Below are 16,176 nucleotides of genomic sequence, written 5' to 3'. Positions count from 1 at the left end.
ACCTCCCTCTCTTGTACACGCGGCGGTGTTGTTCCTTTGCTCCGGCCGTGGCAGGCAGCAGCGTGTCTGGCGGGTGGGCGCGCTCTCTTCGTTCCCCTCACACCGCGGTCCTCTCTCTCTCTGTCTTCCCACCTCTGCCCCGATCACCTCAGCTCACTGTTCTCTCAGTCTCCTCACTGCCTGCTCACTCTCCTCAGCTCACTGTTCTGCAGGCAGCTGCAGGACAACCCTTTTATAACTTTGCATTCCCAGGACCACATTCTATCTGGGATTTCCCGCTCTTAGTTTGCAAATGGGTGAGTCATGCCCTTTGCATTTTGCAGACTGATCTGTATTGCTATGAGCTGTGCTGTTAACTCCTTCTGTGCTACAAGCTGTAGGCTGCTGGCACAGTGCTTATGCAACTCCAGCAAACATTTTACTTTTATTAAAGTCATGCTGGCACCTGTAGTGCCACAGTTGATTTGGGCTGCAGTTTCAGGGTATCACACATATACGGCAGTATCGCTGGATGTATTCAGCAGTATCAATGGACATATATGGCAGTATCACTGGACATATACGGCAGTATCGCTGGACTGGACTTATACGCCAGTACCACTGTAATTATACGGCAGGATCACTGGACTTATGCGGCAGGATCACTGGACTTATACGGCAGGATCACTGGAATTATACAGCAGGATCACTGGAATTATACGGCAGGATCACTGGATTTATACGGCAGTACTGCTGGACATATACGGCAGTATCAATGGACATATACGGCAGTATCACTGGATATTTACTGCAGTATCACTGGATTGGACTTATACGCCAGTACCACTGTAATTACACGGCAGAATCACTGGATTTATATGGCAGGATCACTGGATTTATACGGCAGGATCACTGTAATTGTACAGCAGGATCACTGTAATTATACAGCAGGATCACTTGAACTATTCGGCAGGATCACTGGATTTATACGGCAGTACCGCTGGACATATACGGCAGTACCGCAGGACATATACAGCAGTATAACTGGACATATACGGCAGCATCACTGGACTGGATTTATCCGGCAGTACCGCTGGACATATACGGCAGTATGGCTGGATGTATTCAGCAGTAACAATGGACATATACGTCAGCAGTGCCGTTTCTTGTGGCGGGCGAGCCGTGCAACCGCACGGGGCGCCCGCCGCGGCACTTTGCTGGTCCCTGTTTCCCTGTCCTCCGTCTTCCCGAGTACTCCTGCTCGGGGGGGCGGAGTTTCGCGGAACGACGCGGCTGCGTCGTGACATCACGACGCAATCGCGTCATTCTGCGAAACTCCGCCCCCCGAGCAGGAGTACTCAGGAAGACGGAGGAGGGCTGGAAGGAGGTGGCGCGAGGAAGCTGGAAGCTGGAAGGAGGAGGCGCGCGGAAGGAGAGGTGGCCGACCCGAAGAGCGGGAAGATCCTTCATATGTAAGTTGTGTCTCTCTCTCTTCCTTCCCCCCCACTTGACACTTGCCTGCCGTACTGTGTAAATTGGGGATACTTGCCTGCTGCACTGTGTAAATTGGGGACACTTTCCTGCTGCACTGTGTAAATTGGGGACACTTGCCTGCCGTACTGTGTAAATTGGGGACACTTGCCTGCCGTACTGTGTAAAATGGGGACTCTTGCCTGCCGCACTGTGTAAATTGGGGACACTTGCCTGCCGCACTGTGTAAATTGGGGACACTTGTCTGCCGTACTGTGTTAAATGGGAACTCTTGCCTGCGTAATGTGTAAAATGGGGACACGTGCCTGCCGCAATGTGTAAAATGGGGACACGTGCCTGCCGCAATGTGTAAAATGGGGACTCTTGCCTGCGTAATGTTTAAAATGGGGACACGTGCCTGCCGTAATGTGTAAAATGGGGACTTTTGCCTGCGTAATGTGTAAAATGGGGACACGTGCCTGCCGCAATGTGTAATATGGGACTCTTGCCTGCCTCAATGTGTAAAATGGGGACATGTGCCTGCCGTAATGTGTAAAATGGGGACTCTTGCCTGCTGTAATGTGTAAAATGGGGACTCGTGCCTGCCGCAATGTGTAAAATGGGGACTCTTGCCTGCGTAATGTGTAAAATGGGGACATTTTTTCCCCCTGTGGTGGCCGTGATGATATCAGATGAGGCCACGCCCATTTTAATGAGACCACGCCCATGTTTTTTTTTTATATCTAGGGGGGGCACATTTTTTTAATGTCAATTGGGGGGGGGGGGCGCATTTTGAAATCTCGCACTGGGAGCCAAATTGGCTAGAAACAGCCCTGTACGGCAGTATCGCTGGACTGGACTTATACACCAGTACCACTGTAATTATACGGCAGGATCACTGGACTTATACGGCAGGATCACTGGAATTATACGGCAGGATCACTGGATTTATATGGCAGTACCGCTGGACATATACGGCAGTATCAATGGACATATACGGCAGTATCACTGGACATATACGGCAGTATCACTGGACTGGATTTATAAGCCAGTACCACTATACTTAAACGGCAGGATCACTGGATTTATACGGCAGGATCACTGAAATTATACGGCAGGATCACTGTAATTATACGGCAGGATCACTGGAATTATTTGGCAGTACCACTGGACATATATGGCAGTATCAATGGACATATACAGCAGTATCACTGGACATATACGGCAGTATCACTGGACTGGACTTATAAGCCAGTACCACTATGATTAAACGGCAGGATCACTGGATTTATACGTCAGGATCACTGTAATTCTACGGCAGGATCACTGTAATTATATTACAGGATCACTGGAACTATTCACCAGGATCACTGGATTTATATGGCAGGTTCACTGGAATTATACGGCAGGATCACTGTAATTATACGGCAGGATCACTGTAATTATTTGGCAGGATCACTGGAATTATTTGGCAGTACCACTGGACATATATGGCAGTATCAATGGACATATACAGCAGTATCACTGGACATATACGGCAGTATCACTGGACTGGATTTATAAGCCAGTACCACTATAATTAAACAGCAGGATCACTGGATTTCTACGTCAGGATCACTGTAATTATACGGCAGGATCACTGTAATTATACGGCAGGATCACTGGAACTATTTGGCAGGATCACTGGATTTATATGGCAGTACCGCAGGACATATATGGCAGTATCACTGGACATATATGGCAGTATCACTGGACTGGATTTATATAGCAGGATTATAGTATTTATACGGCAGGGTCACTGGATTTATACAGCAGTTTCACTGGACTGGACTTACATACACGGCAGTACCGCTGGACATATGCGGCAGTATCAATGGATATATACCACAGTTTCACTGGACATATACAGCAGTATCGCTGGACTGGACTTATACGCTAGTACCATTGTAATTATACGGCAGGATCACCGGACTTATATGGCAGGATCACTGGATTTATACGGTAGTACCGCTGGACATATACAGCAGTATCAATGGACATATACAGCAGTACCACTGGACATATACGGCAGTATCAATGGACATATATGGCAGCATCACTAGACATTTACTGCAGTATCACTGGACTGGACTTATACGCCAGTACCTCTGTAATTACACGGCGGAATCACTGGATTTATATGGCAGGATCACTGGATTTATACGGCAGTACCGCTGGACATATACAGCGGTACCGCAGGACATATACAGCAGTATAACTGGACATATACGGCAGTATCACTGGACTGGATTTATACACCAGTACCGCTGGACATATACGGCAGTACCGCTGGACATATACGGCAGTATCGCTGGATGTATTCAGCAGTATCAATGGACATATATGGCAGTATCACAGGACATATACGGCAGTATCGCTGGACTGGACTTATACGCAGGATCACTGGATTTATACGGTAGTACCGCTGGACATATACAGCAGCACCGCTGGACATATACGGCAGTATCAATGGACATATACAGCAGTACCACTGGACATATACAGCAGTATCACTAGACATTTAATGCAGTATCACTGGACTGGACTTATATGCCAGTACCACTGTAATTACACGGCAGAATCACTGGATTTATATGGCAGGATCACTGGATTTATATGGCAGGATCACTGTAATTATACAGCAGGATCACTGTAATTATACAGTAGGATCACTTGAACTATTCGGCAGGATCACTGGATTTATACGGCAGTACCGCTGGACATATACGACAGTACCGCAGGACTTATACAGCAGTATAACTGGACATATACGGCAGTATCACTGACTGGATTTATACACCAGTACTGCTGGACATATATGGCAGTACCACTGGACATATACGGCAGTTCCGCTGGACATATACGGCAGTATCGCTGGATGTATTCAGCAGTATCAATGGACATATATGGCAGTATCACTGGACATATACTGCAGTATCGCTGGACTGGACTTATACGCCAGTACCTCTGTAATTATACGGCAGGATCACTGGACTTATACGGCAGGATCACTGGAATTATACAGCAGGATCACTGGAATTATACGGCAGGATCACTGGATTTATACGGCAGTACTGCTGGACATATACGGCAGTATCAATGGACATATACGGCAGTTTCACTGGACGTTTACTGCAGTATCACTGGACTGGACATATACGCCAGTACCACTGTAATTACATGGCAGAATCACTGGATTTATATGGCAGGATCACTGGATTTATACGGCAGGATCACTGTAATTGTACAGCAGGATCATTGTAATTATACAGCAGTATCACTTGAACTATTCGGCAGGATCACTGGATTTATACGGCAGTACCGCAGGACATATACAGCAGTATAACTGGACATATACAGCAGTATAACTGGACATATACGGCAGCATCACTGGACTGGATTTATACGGCAGTACCGCTGGACATATATGGCAGTATCGCTGGATGTATTCAGCAGTATCAATGGACATATACAGCAGTATCGCTGGACTGGACTTATACACCAGTACCACTGTAATTATACGACAGTACCACTGGACATATATGGCAGTATCAATGGACATATATACAGCAGTATCGCTGGACTGGACTTATACACCAGTACCACTGTAATTATACGACAGTACCACTGGACATATATGGTAGTATCAATGGACATATACAGCAGTATCACTGGACATATACGGCAGTATCACTGGACTGGACTTATAAGCCAGTACCACTATAATTAAACGGCAGGATCACTGGATTTATACGTCCGGATCACTGTAATTATATGGCAGGATCACTGTAATTATATGGCAGGATCACTGGAACTATTCAGCAGGATCACTGGATTTATATGGCAGGTTCTCTGTAATTATACGGCAGTATCACTGTAATTATACGGCAGGATCACTGGAATTATTTGGCAGTACAGCTGGACATATATGGCAGTATCAATGGACATATACAGCAGTATCACTGGACTGGACTTATACACCAGTACCACTGTAATTATACGGCAGGATCACTGCTTTTTTACGGCAGGATCATTGGATTTATACGGCAGGATCACTGGAATTTATACGGCAGTACCGCTGGACATATACGGCAGTATCAATGGATTTATAAGCCAGTACCACTGTAATTAAATGGCAGAATCATTGGATTTATATGGCAGGATCACTGTAATTATACGGCAGGATCACTGTAATTATACGGCAGGATCACTGGAATTATTTGGCAGTACCGATGGACATATATGGCAGTATCAATGGCCATATACAGCAGTATCACTGGACATATACGGCAGTATCACTGGACTGGACTTATAAACTAGTACCACTGTAATTAAACGACAGGATCACTGGATTTATATGTCAGAATCACTGTAGTGATATGGCAGGATCACTGTAAATATATGGCAGGATCACTGGAATTATTTGACAGTACCGCTGGAAATATATGGCAGTATCAATGGACATATATAGCAGTATCCCTGGACATATACGGCATTATCACTGGACTGGACTTATACGCCAGTACCACTGTAATTATAAGTCAGGATCAAAGCACTTTTATGGCAAGATCATTGGATTTATACAGCAGTACCGCTGGACATATACGACAGGATCACTGGACATATACGGCAGTACCACTGGACTGGACTTATAAACTAGTACCACTGTAATTAAACGACAGGATCACTGGATTTATATGTCAGGATCACTGTAGTGATATGGCAGGATCACTGTAAATATATGGCAGGATCACTGGAATTATTTGACAGTACCGCTGGAAATATATGGCAGTATCAATGGACATATATAGCAGTATCCCTGGACATATACGGCATTATCACTGGACTGGACTTATACGCCAGTACCACTGTAATTATAAGTCAGGATCAAAGCACTTTTATGGCAAGATCATTGGATTTATACAGCAGTACCGCTGGACATATACGACAGGATCACTGGACATATACGGCAGTACCACTGGACATATACGGCAGGCCAGCAGCACAGGGACACCACCACTGGACTGATGCAGGACAACACAGAACCACTGCAATGGACTGGACTTATTCAGCAGCACTGGACATATGGCAGCAGAGGACACCACCACTGTGACTGGACTGATGCAGCACAAAACACCACCAGTGGACTGATGCAGCACAACACAGCATCACTGGACTATACTTATACAGCAGCACTGGACATATGGCAGCAGAGGACACAATCACTGTGACTGGACAGATGCAGCACAAGACACGGACACTGAGGACACTGAGGACGGAGACACGTCCTCTCTCTACACACTCCAATGCCGGAATGAGAATGGCGGCGACGCGCGGCTGTTTATATGGGATCCAAACCCTGCGAGATTCCGTCAGCTTGGATGATGACATTTTGCCTCGTTCTGGTTTCCGAGTCAGGCGGGAAAACCCAAGCCTGACTCAGATCCAGGCTTGTGACCTATTGTCCGTTAGGGTTCGGTTCTCTGAGAACCGAACCCGCTCATCTCTAGCTGAAACTGTTTTACTGCATGTCATATCTGTATTACAGCACTGGAAAATCTGCTTAAGTTATAAATACATTTTGATGATGATGATATTGGGCACAGTGTATAAAATATCTAACAGTGGTAAAAATCAGCACATATTAAAGGCTTCATACAGTAGCTAATAATGAGAATATTTGCCTGCTGGGTGACTGTAAAATACTAGAACACCAGAATGACTACAAAGCTCATGTTTGCTGTATTATACCTACAGTATGTTATTGTGCTAAATTAATGGCTGAAAAGTTGTGCCCTATGGTTTATAAAAGCTGCACAGACCATTGAATATTATAACATCTTAATAAGTGGATAAAGAGACTTTGTTGCAACAACTTGCTAATACTACTAACAAATTAACATCTGACATTTGTGCTGATAAGGATACAAAATATACAGTGGAGCATGGCTATACTATAGTGCTGAATAAGACGAAATGAGACAAATGTTTCTGTTTGTAATATTCTGTCTGTGATAAATTGTTTATGTTACCATGTTTTGAGATAGTAACAAAGTATTAGAAAATTATGTGGAATCAAGTATAGAGGTATATAAAGGAGTTATCAAATAATTTTATGACTTAAGGTAAATAAAATCTTTTTAATTATGATCTGCTAGCGATGTCTGTGTTTTATGCTTTATTGTGCTAAATGCTTATGAACTAATCAGACTGCCATTGCTATTGTCTATTTATGCAAGAGGCACCTCTAACCCGAACATCTACAGCTTTAAAACTAATATGGCTGGTAATTAGATTTAGAAAATTAGAACAATCCTTTCTTTCTGGATTTCATATATAGTATAATTGTTATTATCACTTACAGAACTAATGGCCTGATTCATAACTGTAAGTAAAGCAAATTATTCAGCAACTGGGCAAAATCATGTTGAACTGAGGTGGTGCAGATGTAACATGTGCAGAGATTTAGATTTGGGTGGGGTGTGTTCAAACTGAAATCTAAATTGCAGTTTAAAAATAAGTTGTCTAAAATTCGTGGGCTACATGCAAAAGTATTTACTCTACACAAAAAAATATACCCTACCCAAAACTAAATATAGTTGCAGGATTGAATGAAGACCTGGGTTTTAAGGGCACATTTAAAAGATGGTAGGCTGTGTTGCGACTGTGTGGCCAATTCTCCAGATACATTAATCTGAAAATTGCCACCAGTGACTTATGGTTACTACAACATGTGCAGTTAATCAGATGTGGTAACTGCCATCAGCAACTAGAATTCAGTGATATGACACTAAATAGCAATTAGCTTTTACCTATCTACACAATTATCAATATTTCAAAGAAAAAAGTAACATGAGCCATACAGGCTCAAGTTGTTATTATTATTATTATTATTATTATTATTATTATTGCATTTTATTTATAGGGCACCACAAGTGTTTTGCAGTGCTGTACATACAGCAGACAATAGAACAATACATGGTACACAGAACTTAACATTACAGTAACAGAAAAACTAAAACAGAGCACAGGTAACAATTAGCAAAAATAACTCTCAGTACACACTACCGCCAAGATGAATGGAAGCAAAGAAGTAGCCAGCATACTACTGGGCGCAGTCAGCCACTGGAACAGAGATAAACAGTAATGAGTGAGAGGAGATGAAGGTATAGACATCCGCTATGTACAGTAGGAGCGAGCTGTAATTGAAGTGTGAGAGAAGAGGATAAAGTTGTGTATCGTTGGCATAGAAGTGATATTGAAAGTCAAAGGAACCTATGAGCGCACCCAGGGAAGAGGTGTACAGGGAGAATAGAAAAGGGCCCAGGACAGAGCACCAACAGGGAGGATGGAAGGGAGAAAGGTGGAGTCAGAGGCAGACACCGTGAAAGAGCAGTTAGTGAGGTAAGAGGTGAACCAGGCAAGTACAGTACTGAAGATAACAATGGTCAGGTAATTGGTGACTTTGACAAGGGCAGTTTCAGTGAAGTGTAGGGGGTGAAAACCAGATTAAAGATGATGGAGTTGTCAGAGAGGTAGTTTGTAATTTAGATGTATACCAGCCTTTCAAGTAACTTGGAGGCAAATAGGAAAAGAGAGATGGGGTGGTAGCTAGCAGGTGTGAAAGGGTCAAGGTTGGGTTTTTTAAGAATAGGTTAGACAAGAGCAAGGTGGGAGCAGGCAGTGTGGGAAAGGAAGTGGAGGAGGCAGGAAGGGGTCCAGTGGGGCAGGTGGATGGGGGAGATGATAAGATGAGGGAGTAGACGTCCTTATCTGTGGTGGGGCAGAAGGGACACAAGGTGGGTTGGCTGGAGGTAGAGGATGGTTTGGGCAGTGGGGCTGATGAGGGGAGATGGGAGGAGATTTCATGACGGATTCAATAAGAAGTTCAATAAGAATCACAAAGAATATACTAGATTAAATGTATTTAATCTAAAAAATGTTTCCGAAGCTTAATAAACAAAACACTTTCTAAGAATTACTTTCTAAGAATGACATGCAGGTTTTGATTGCAATAGGTTTAGAAATAAAAATAAAAAGAATAAAGTTTTCAGAAATCCAGAAGTTACTACAAAGACCTTAAGTTTCTATTGCAGGAAGTTTTACAAACGCAAGAGGTAAGGAACATTCTTAATGCATGGTTGTCCTCCATATAAATGCACACTGGATTCAGCCAGACATATTTCTACATTTTGATATCTCTCCAGTCCTTCTCCTTCACGGGATGCATTTACAGTAGCTTCCTAATGGATGAGATGCTGGCAGTCATGATCAATGCCAGAATCCAGACGCCACTCGGGAGACTGGTGCCGGAAGACAGACCACCATCATCACAAAGGTAAGTATCCAGGAGTGTGTTTGGGTTAGGGCCCAGGATGCGCGTGGGGAAGGGGGGGTTAGGGTTAAGCACAAAGGTGGTTAGCACTAGCTGCTACCATCCAAGGGTTAGCTTTAGCTAACACCACCAGAGGGTTAGGGTAGGGGAGTGGGGGGTAAAAATACTTTCCCTTTCACCATTGTGCTTTTCAATGTCAGGATGTGTTGGTCATGTGACCGCTGTCATCCCAACTAATGAGATCGTATACCCAATTCCTCCTTGACCCCAACCCTTTTTTTAACGCCTTCATTATCAAATTTGATTGTGGTCTGTGTGTGCGTAAAGGGCTCCTTTCTTCTTGTAGCACAAGGTTTCTCTGTCAAACAAGCAGATCTGCAGAGAATTTATAGCATTTATATCAGAAGTATCCGGAGGGCACCGCCGCCATGGCAAGATCCGCTACTGGTGCCCCCCGGTGCTCAATATATGCGGTGCTGTGCGGTGCATGATGAAGTCAGCGCGCACTGCACGGCATTGTGGGAGTGGCACATATACACTAGGGGTCATAATTGACTATTCAGTGCTATGGGAGAGACATCATGATGTCTCTCCCATAGATCAGAGGAGCGGCGCTGGTGGCCAGAGATGGATAGCAGCAGCGGCCGGAAAGCAGGAGCGGGGATTGTAAGTATTATTATTTTTTTTTTTTTAAGCAGTGCAACTAAGGAGCACAACTCTACATGGGGCACAGTACTGGGGGCACGGCGCAACTAGGGGGCACAAGTCTACAGGGGCCACAGTACTGGGGGCATGGTGCAACTAGGGGGCACAACTCTACTGGGGGCACAACTCTGCAGGGGGCATAACTGACCATGCCCCTTCACCGTGAAGCCACGCCCCTATTTTCTGCCCAGGGTGCCACAAAGTCTAGATCCAGCCCTGTGTATAGTACACTCACAGTCTTCACAACCAGATCCAAATGTCTTGTGGCTTGGTTAAATCACTTTGCTAATTACAGAATCACAATTTGACCTACAGATTGGAAATAGCATTTTCCATACAGAATAAACATTGATTCCACATACAATTTATACAATTACCATATTTTGAGTCAGATAGATCACGACAGGCTCTAAGTCAATAAAATTGATCATGGGAGGGCAAGTTGAGCGCAGCATGGGAAATATCAAGAAGATGAGTGGGAAGAGGTTTTTCAGGGAGTTGGTGAGTCACTGGTAAAGCAAAGGAGGTTGTAGCAGGGGCCTAAGTTAAAACAGGCTCCAGAGACAAAATAGATAGTGATTTCCCCTCCTGGTTAACATCTGAGGAGGAAATAATGTTCCGGTAATATTGCCAGTTGTGGATTATCCAGATGTGGATAATCTACAGCCACTTCCACCACAATTCTCTTTAGCCTCATCTCCCTGTGTGACTCTCAGCCTCAATCCCCTGTGTCTCTGCAGCTTCAGCTCCCCAATGTCTCTCCGGCTCCAGCCTGCCCCCTTCTGTTTTTCCAGCTCCATCCAACACTTTTCTGTGCCTCCAGCCCCATGTCTCCCCAGCTATAGCCATCCCCCTTCAGTCTCTCCAGCCTGCAGGGTCTCTCTAGGTACAGCCTTCCTGCTTCTGTCTCTACAGACCCCCACTATATTTCCAGCCAGCCACCTTCTGTCTCTTTATTCCCCTATTGTCTCCCCAGCCAGACCCCTAGTCACACAGTGTCTCACCAGCTCCAACCAGTCCCTTTCTCTCTCTCCAGCTCCGTATTGTCTCTCCAGCTCCAGCCCCCTTCAGTCTCCAGACCTTCAGTATCTCTCCATCTTTAGCTTCTACCTCCCTCTACCTTTAGACTCTTACCTTCCTTGTATTCTGGCTCCTATTCATGCAATGTGACATTGTAACATCACACGTGCCATGTCACAATGGCAGCTGCCATCTGTACAGTAACTGTCGATTGTGCTGTTGCAGGTATCAGCTGGTGGAGGGAGCGGGTATAGAGGGATTTATCCGTGTCCCTTGTGACCCCCTGACAACTGCTTCCATTTACTCTGGGAATTTCGCCACAGGGTGGAGGGAGTTTGAGTACAAATTAGGTTAGAGGTGTAGAAAGGTGTTATTGATAGCTTTTTAGGTGAGTGAGAGGAGTTTCAAATTAATAATATAGAGGACAATTAGCCATTGCCAGTAGGATTGCCACCTTTGTTCTGTCAAAATACAGGCCACGAGGTGTAGCCAAATCCAGGAGGTGTGGCCATATCCCCAAAATAGAAAAAAAATACTATTTGACCCCCCAGCAGCAATACATAGAGGGACAATTGCCCCCTCTCAGTCAGCAGCACTGCAAAGGATATATTGTACACCTCTCAGCAAGTGACCCGGTCCCTTCCAACAAGCATGGGCACAAGTAAAGAGTCTACACTGTTTTTTTGTATGTACTAAATAAAAGTGCGCGAAGCGCACGTCCACCCAAAAACAGGGCGTGCCCTATGGAAAAGGGGCATGGCTTCGCAACAGTGCCACAATCAATAGCCAAGCCGCCCCATTTTCATCACTGAGGGGGCATGCCCAGTACTCTGTGAGCTGCTGTCATGCCCTCTCTCCCTCTGTCTCCACTGAATAGACGCTAAGCAGAGCAGCATCCTATCCTGAATCAATATGGGGCAGAGCATGTAGTTTTCAAATATGGAATGATCCTGCATAATACAGGTTGGGTGGCAAGTGGCAACCCTATTTAATGTCATAGTGGGGCAACAGTGTTAAATCAATGAGGAGGAAACATAGGTAGGCAGTGAAGATAAGAAAAAACTGAAGCAGAACGGGGTAGGAGTTTAGCAACCTGTAAAGGAGTAGGTTACAGTCAAGGTGAGAGATGATAAGGGTGTGGCTGAGAGTTTTAGTTGCTTCCATGAAGAAAAATAGCCTGATACTGGAATAATTGTGGCAATGGAAATAGTAGGACTGGATATAGGGGGAGAAAGACAGGGCTAAATTGAGGAATAGTATCAGAAATTCTGCTTAGGCAGTGGGGAAGACAATTACTTTGGTTATAGAGATGTTGGGGTATATTTACTAAGGTCCCGATTTTGTCCGAGATGCCGTTTTTTCTTCAAAGTGTCATCTCGGTAATTTACTAAGCAGAAATCACGGCAGTGATGAGGCCATTCGTATTTTTTTGCAAGTCCAACAAAAAATATACGAATGAATACACCATCGGTCAAAACGCGGCTGTTTAAGTATGAATCTCGGTCATTTACTAAGAAGTGCAAAGCAAAAAAACAAACAAACACTGCCGTGAAAAAATACAACTCGTAAAAAAGTGCTAAAAAAAACCAGACCTGCTTTTTTGAGCCGTGATTGGATAGGCATGCACGGATCCATGAGATCCGTGCATGTATATCAGTGGGAAGGGGTGGGAAAGTGTTAATTTGTTGAAAAAAAATTGCGTGGGGTCCCCCCTCCTAAGCATAACCAGCCTCGGGCTCTTTGAGCCGATCCTGGTTGCAGAAATATGGGGGAAAAAATGACAGGGGTTCCTCCATATTTAAGCAACCAGCATCGGGCTCTGCGCCTGGTCCTGGTTCCAAAAATACGGGGGACAAAAAGCGTAGGGGTCCCCCGTATTTTTAAAACCAGCACCGGGCTCCACTAGCTGGACAGATAATACCACAGCCGGGGGTCACTTTTATACCGTGCCCTGCGGCCGTGGCATCAAATATCCAACTAGTCACCCCTGGCCGGGGTACCCTGGGGGAGTGGGGACCCCTTCAATCAAGGGGTCCCCCCCCCAGCCACCCAAGGGCCAGGGGTGAAGCCCGAGGCTGTCCCCCCATCCAATGGGCTGCGGATGGGGGGCTGATAGCCTTTTTGTAAAAGTGTAAGATATTGTTTTTAGTAGCAGTACTACAAGGCCCAGCAAGCCTCCCCCACATGCTGGTACTTGGAGAACCACAAGTACCAGCATGCGGTGGAAAAATGGGCCCGCTGGTACCTGTAGTACTACTACTAAAAAAATACCCAAAAAAAGACAATACACACACACCTTGAAAGTAAAGTTTTATTACATCCATCCACACAAACATACATACATACTTACCTTATGTTCACACGCAGGTCGGTACTCTTCTCCAGTAGAATCCATGGGGTACCTGTTGAATAAATTATTCTCACCAGATCCAGGGTACCAGGCTCCTCGGATAATCCTTTTGTAATCCACGTACTTGATTAAAAAAATAAAACGGAGACCCGAGCCACGCACTGAAAGGGGACCCATGTTTTCACATGGGTCCCCTTTCCCCGAATGCCAGAAACCCACTCTGACTGATGTCTAAGTGGGTTTCTTCAGCCAATCAGGGAGCGCCACGTTGTAGCACCCTCCTGATCGGCTGTGTGTTCCTGTACTGTCTGACAGGCGGCACATGGCAGTGTTACAATGTTGCGCCTATGTGCTCCATTGTAACCAATGGTGGGAACTTTGGGGTCAGCAGTGAGGTCACTTTCGGTCAACCGCTGAGCAGAAAGTTCCCACCATTGGTTACAATGGAGCGCATAGGCGCTACATTGTAACACTGCCGTGTGCCGCCTGTCAGACAGTACAGGAGCACACAGCCGATCAGGAGGGTGCTACAACGTGGCGCTCCCTGATTGGCTGAAGAAACCCACTTAGACATCAGTCAGAGTTGGTTTCTGGCATTCGGGGAAAGGGGACCCATGTGAAAACATGGGTCCCCTTTCAGTGCGTGGCTCGGGTCTCCGTTTTATTTTTTTGATCAAGTACGTGGATTACAAAAGGATTATCCGAGGAGCCTGGTACCCTGGATCTGGTGAGTATAATTTATTCAACAGGTACCCCGTGGATTCTACTGGAGAAGAGGACCGACCTGCGTGTGAACATAAGGTAAGTATGTATGTATGTTTGTGTGGATGGATGTAATAAAACTTTACTTTCAAGGTGTGTGTGTATTGTCTTTTTTTGGGTATTTTTTTAGTAGTAGTACTACAGGTACCAGCGGGCCCGTTTTTCCGCCGCATGCTGGTACTTGTGGTTCTCCAAGTACCAGCTTGCGGGGGAGGCTTGCTGGGACTTGTAGTACTGCTACTAAAAACAATATCAATCACTTTGAACAAAGGCTATCAGCCCCCCATCCGCAGCCCATTGGATGGGGGGGACAGCCTCGGGCTTCACCCCTGGCCCTTGGGTGGCTGGGGGGGGGGACCCCTTGATTGAAGGGGTCCCCACTCCCCCAGGGTACCCCGGCCAGGGGTGACTAGTTGGATATTTGATGCCACGGCCGCAGGGCTCGGTATAAATGTGACCCCCGGCTGTGGCATTATCTGTCCAGCTAGTGGAGCCCGGTGCTGGTTTTAAAAATACGGGGGACCCCTACGCTTTTTGTCCCCATATTTTTGGAACCAGGACCAGGCGCAGAGCCTGATGCTGGTTGCTTAAATATGGGGGAACCCCTGTCCATTTTTTTCCCATATTTCTGCAACCAGGATCGGCTCAAAGAGCCCGAGGCTGGTTTGCCTTAGGAGGGGGGACCCCACGCAATTTTTTTTTTATATTTAAACTTTTTTTTTTTTTTTTAAACAAAGTGCACAATGAAGCCAAGCACGGATCTCTCAGATCCGGCCGAGATTCATTGTATTAAAGTCGGCAGTGTTTTACAAGTCACTCACGTAAAACACTGCCTAAAAAAACGAATGACATCGACATCGGAAAACCCGAAAATGCAGAATACGGCAGCTTAGTAAATTAGTCGTAATAAATTCAAAAAGTTGCAGTTTTACACTTTTGATGTCATTCGTGATTATTCTCCCACCAAATCGGGAGAATTACGAATGTTAGTAAATATACCCCGTTGAGTTTAAATAAGTGTTAGGACAACCAAGAACCAGCAGTGTGGGTGATCCAGTCTGGTGACACTGCAGAATATGTTATATACAAAATAACACAATGCATACCAATAGATATAGGATTAAGAGCAAACAAGTACACATACAGTAATAATATTTATGTGAAAATTAGAAGAGAGACACTAAGTGTAGGATTTTTAATTAATTTAATGAAGTCACAAAAACAACGTAAAACAATGAATACTGTATGCTTGTACCAGAGCTAAATATAAATTTGCTTTTTTGTATAATCTTTGTGAAGAACAGCAATCACGAAGAACTGTGCAGTGCAGTCATCTCAGGTTGAACTGTATGGAAAAAGCGAGTTATACAAACATAGTACAATAACATTTTGAAAATGTATTTTAGCATAAATTACTTGGTGATAAAAATTGCATACATTCAGGTATGAAAAACAAGCTTATCTGAAGTGACCCCAATAGGGCTTCCTAGGTGAAACCAATTATGGTGGACAGTGT

Source organism: Pseudophryne corroboree, chromosome 1 (assembly GCF_028390025.1).
Source record: "Pseudophryne corroboree isolate aPseCor3 chromosome 1, aPseCor3.hap2, whole genome shotgun sequence".
NCBI classification, from domain to species: domain Eukaryota; kingdom Metazoa; phylum Chordata; class Amphibia; order Anura; family Myobatrachidae; genus Pseudophryne; species Pseudophryne corroboree.
Note: the sequence above shows the minus strand (reverse complement) of the source record.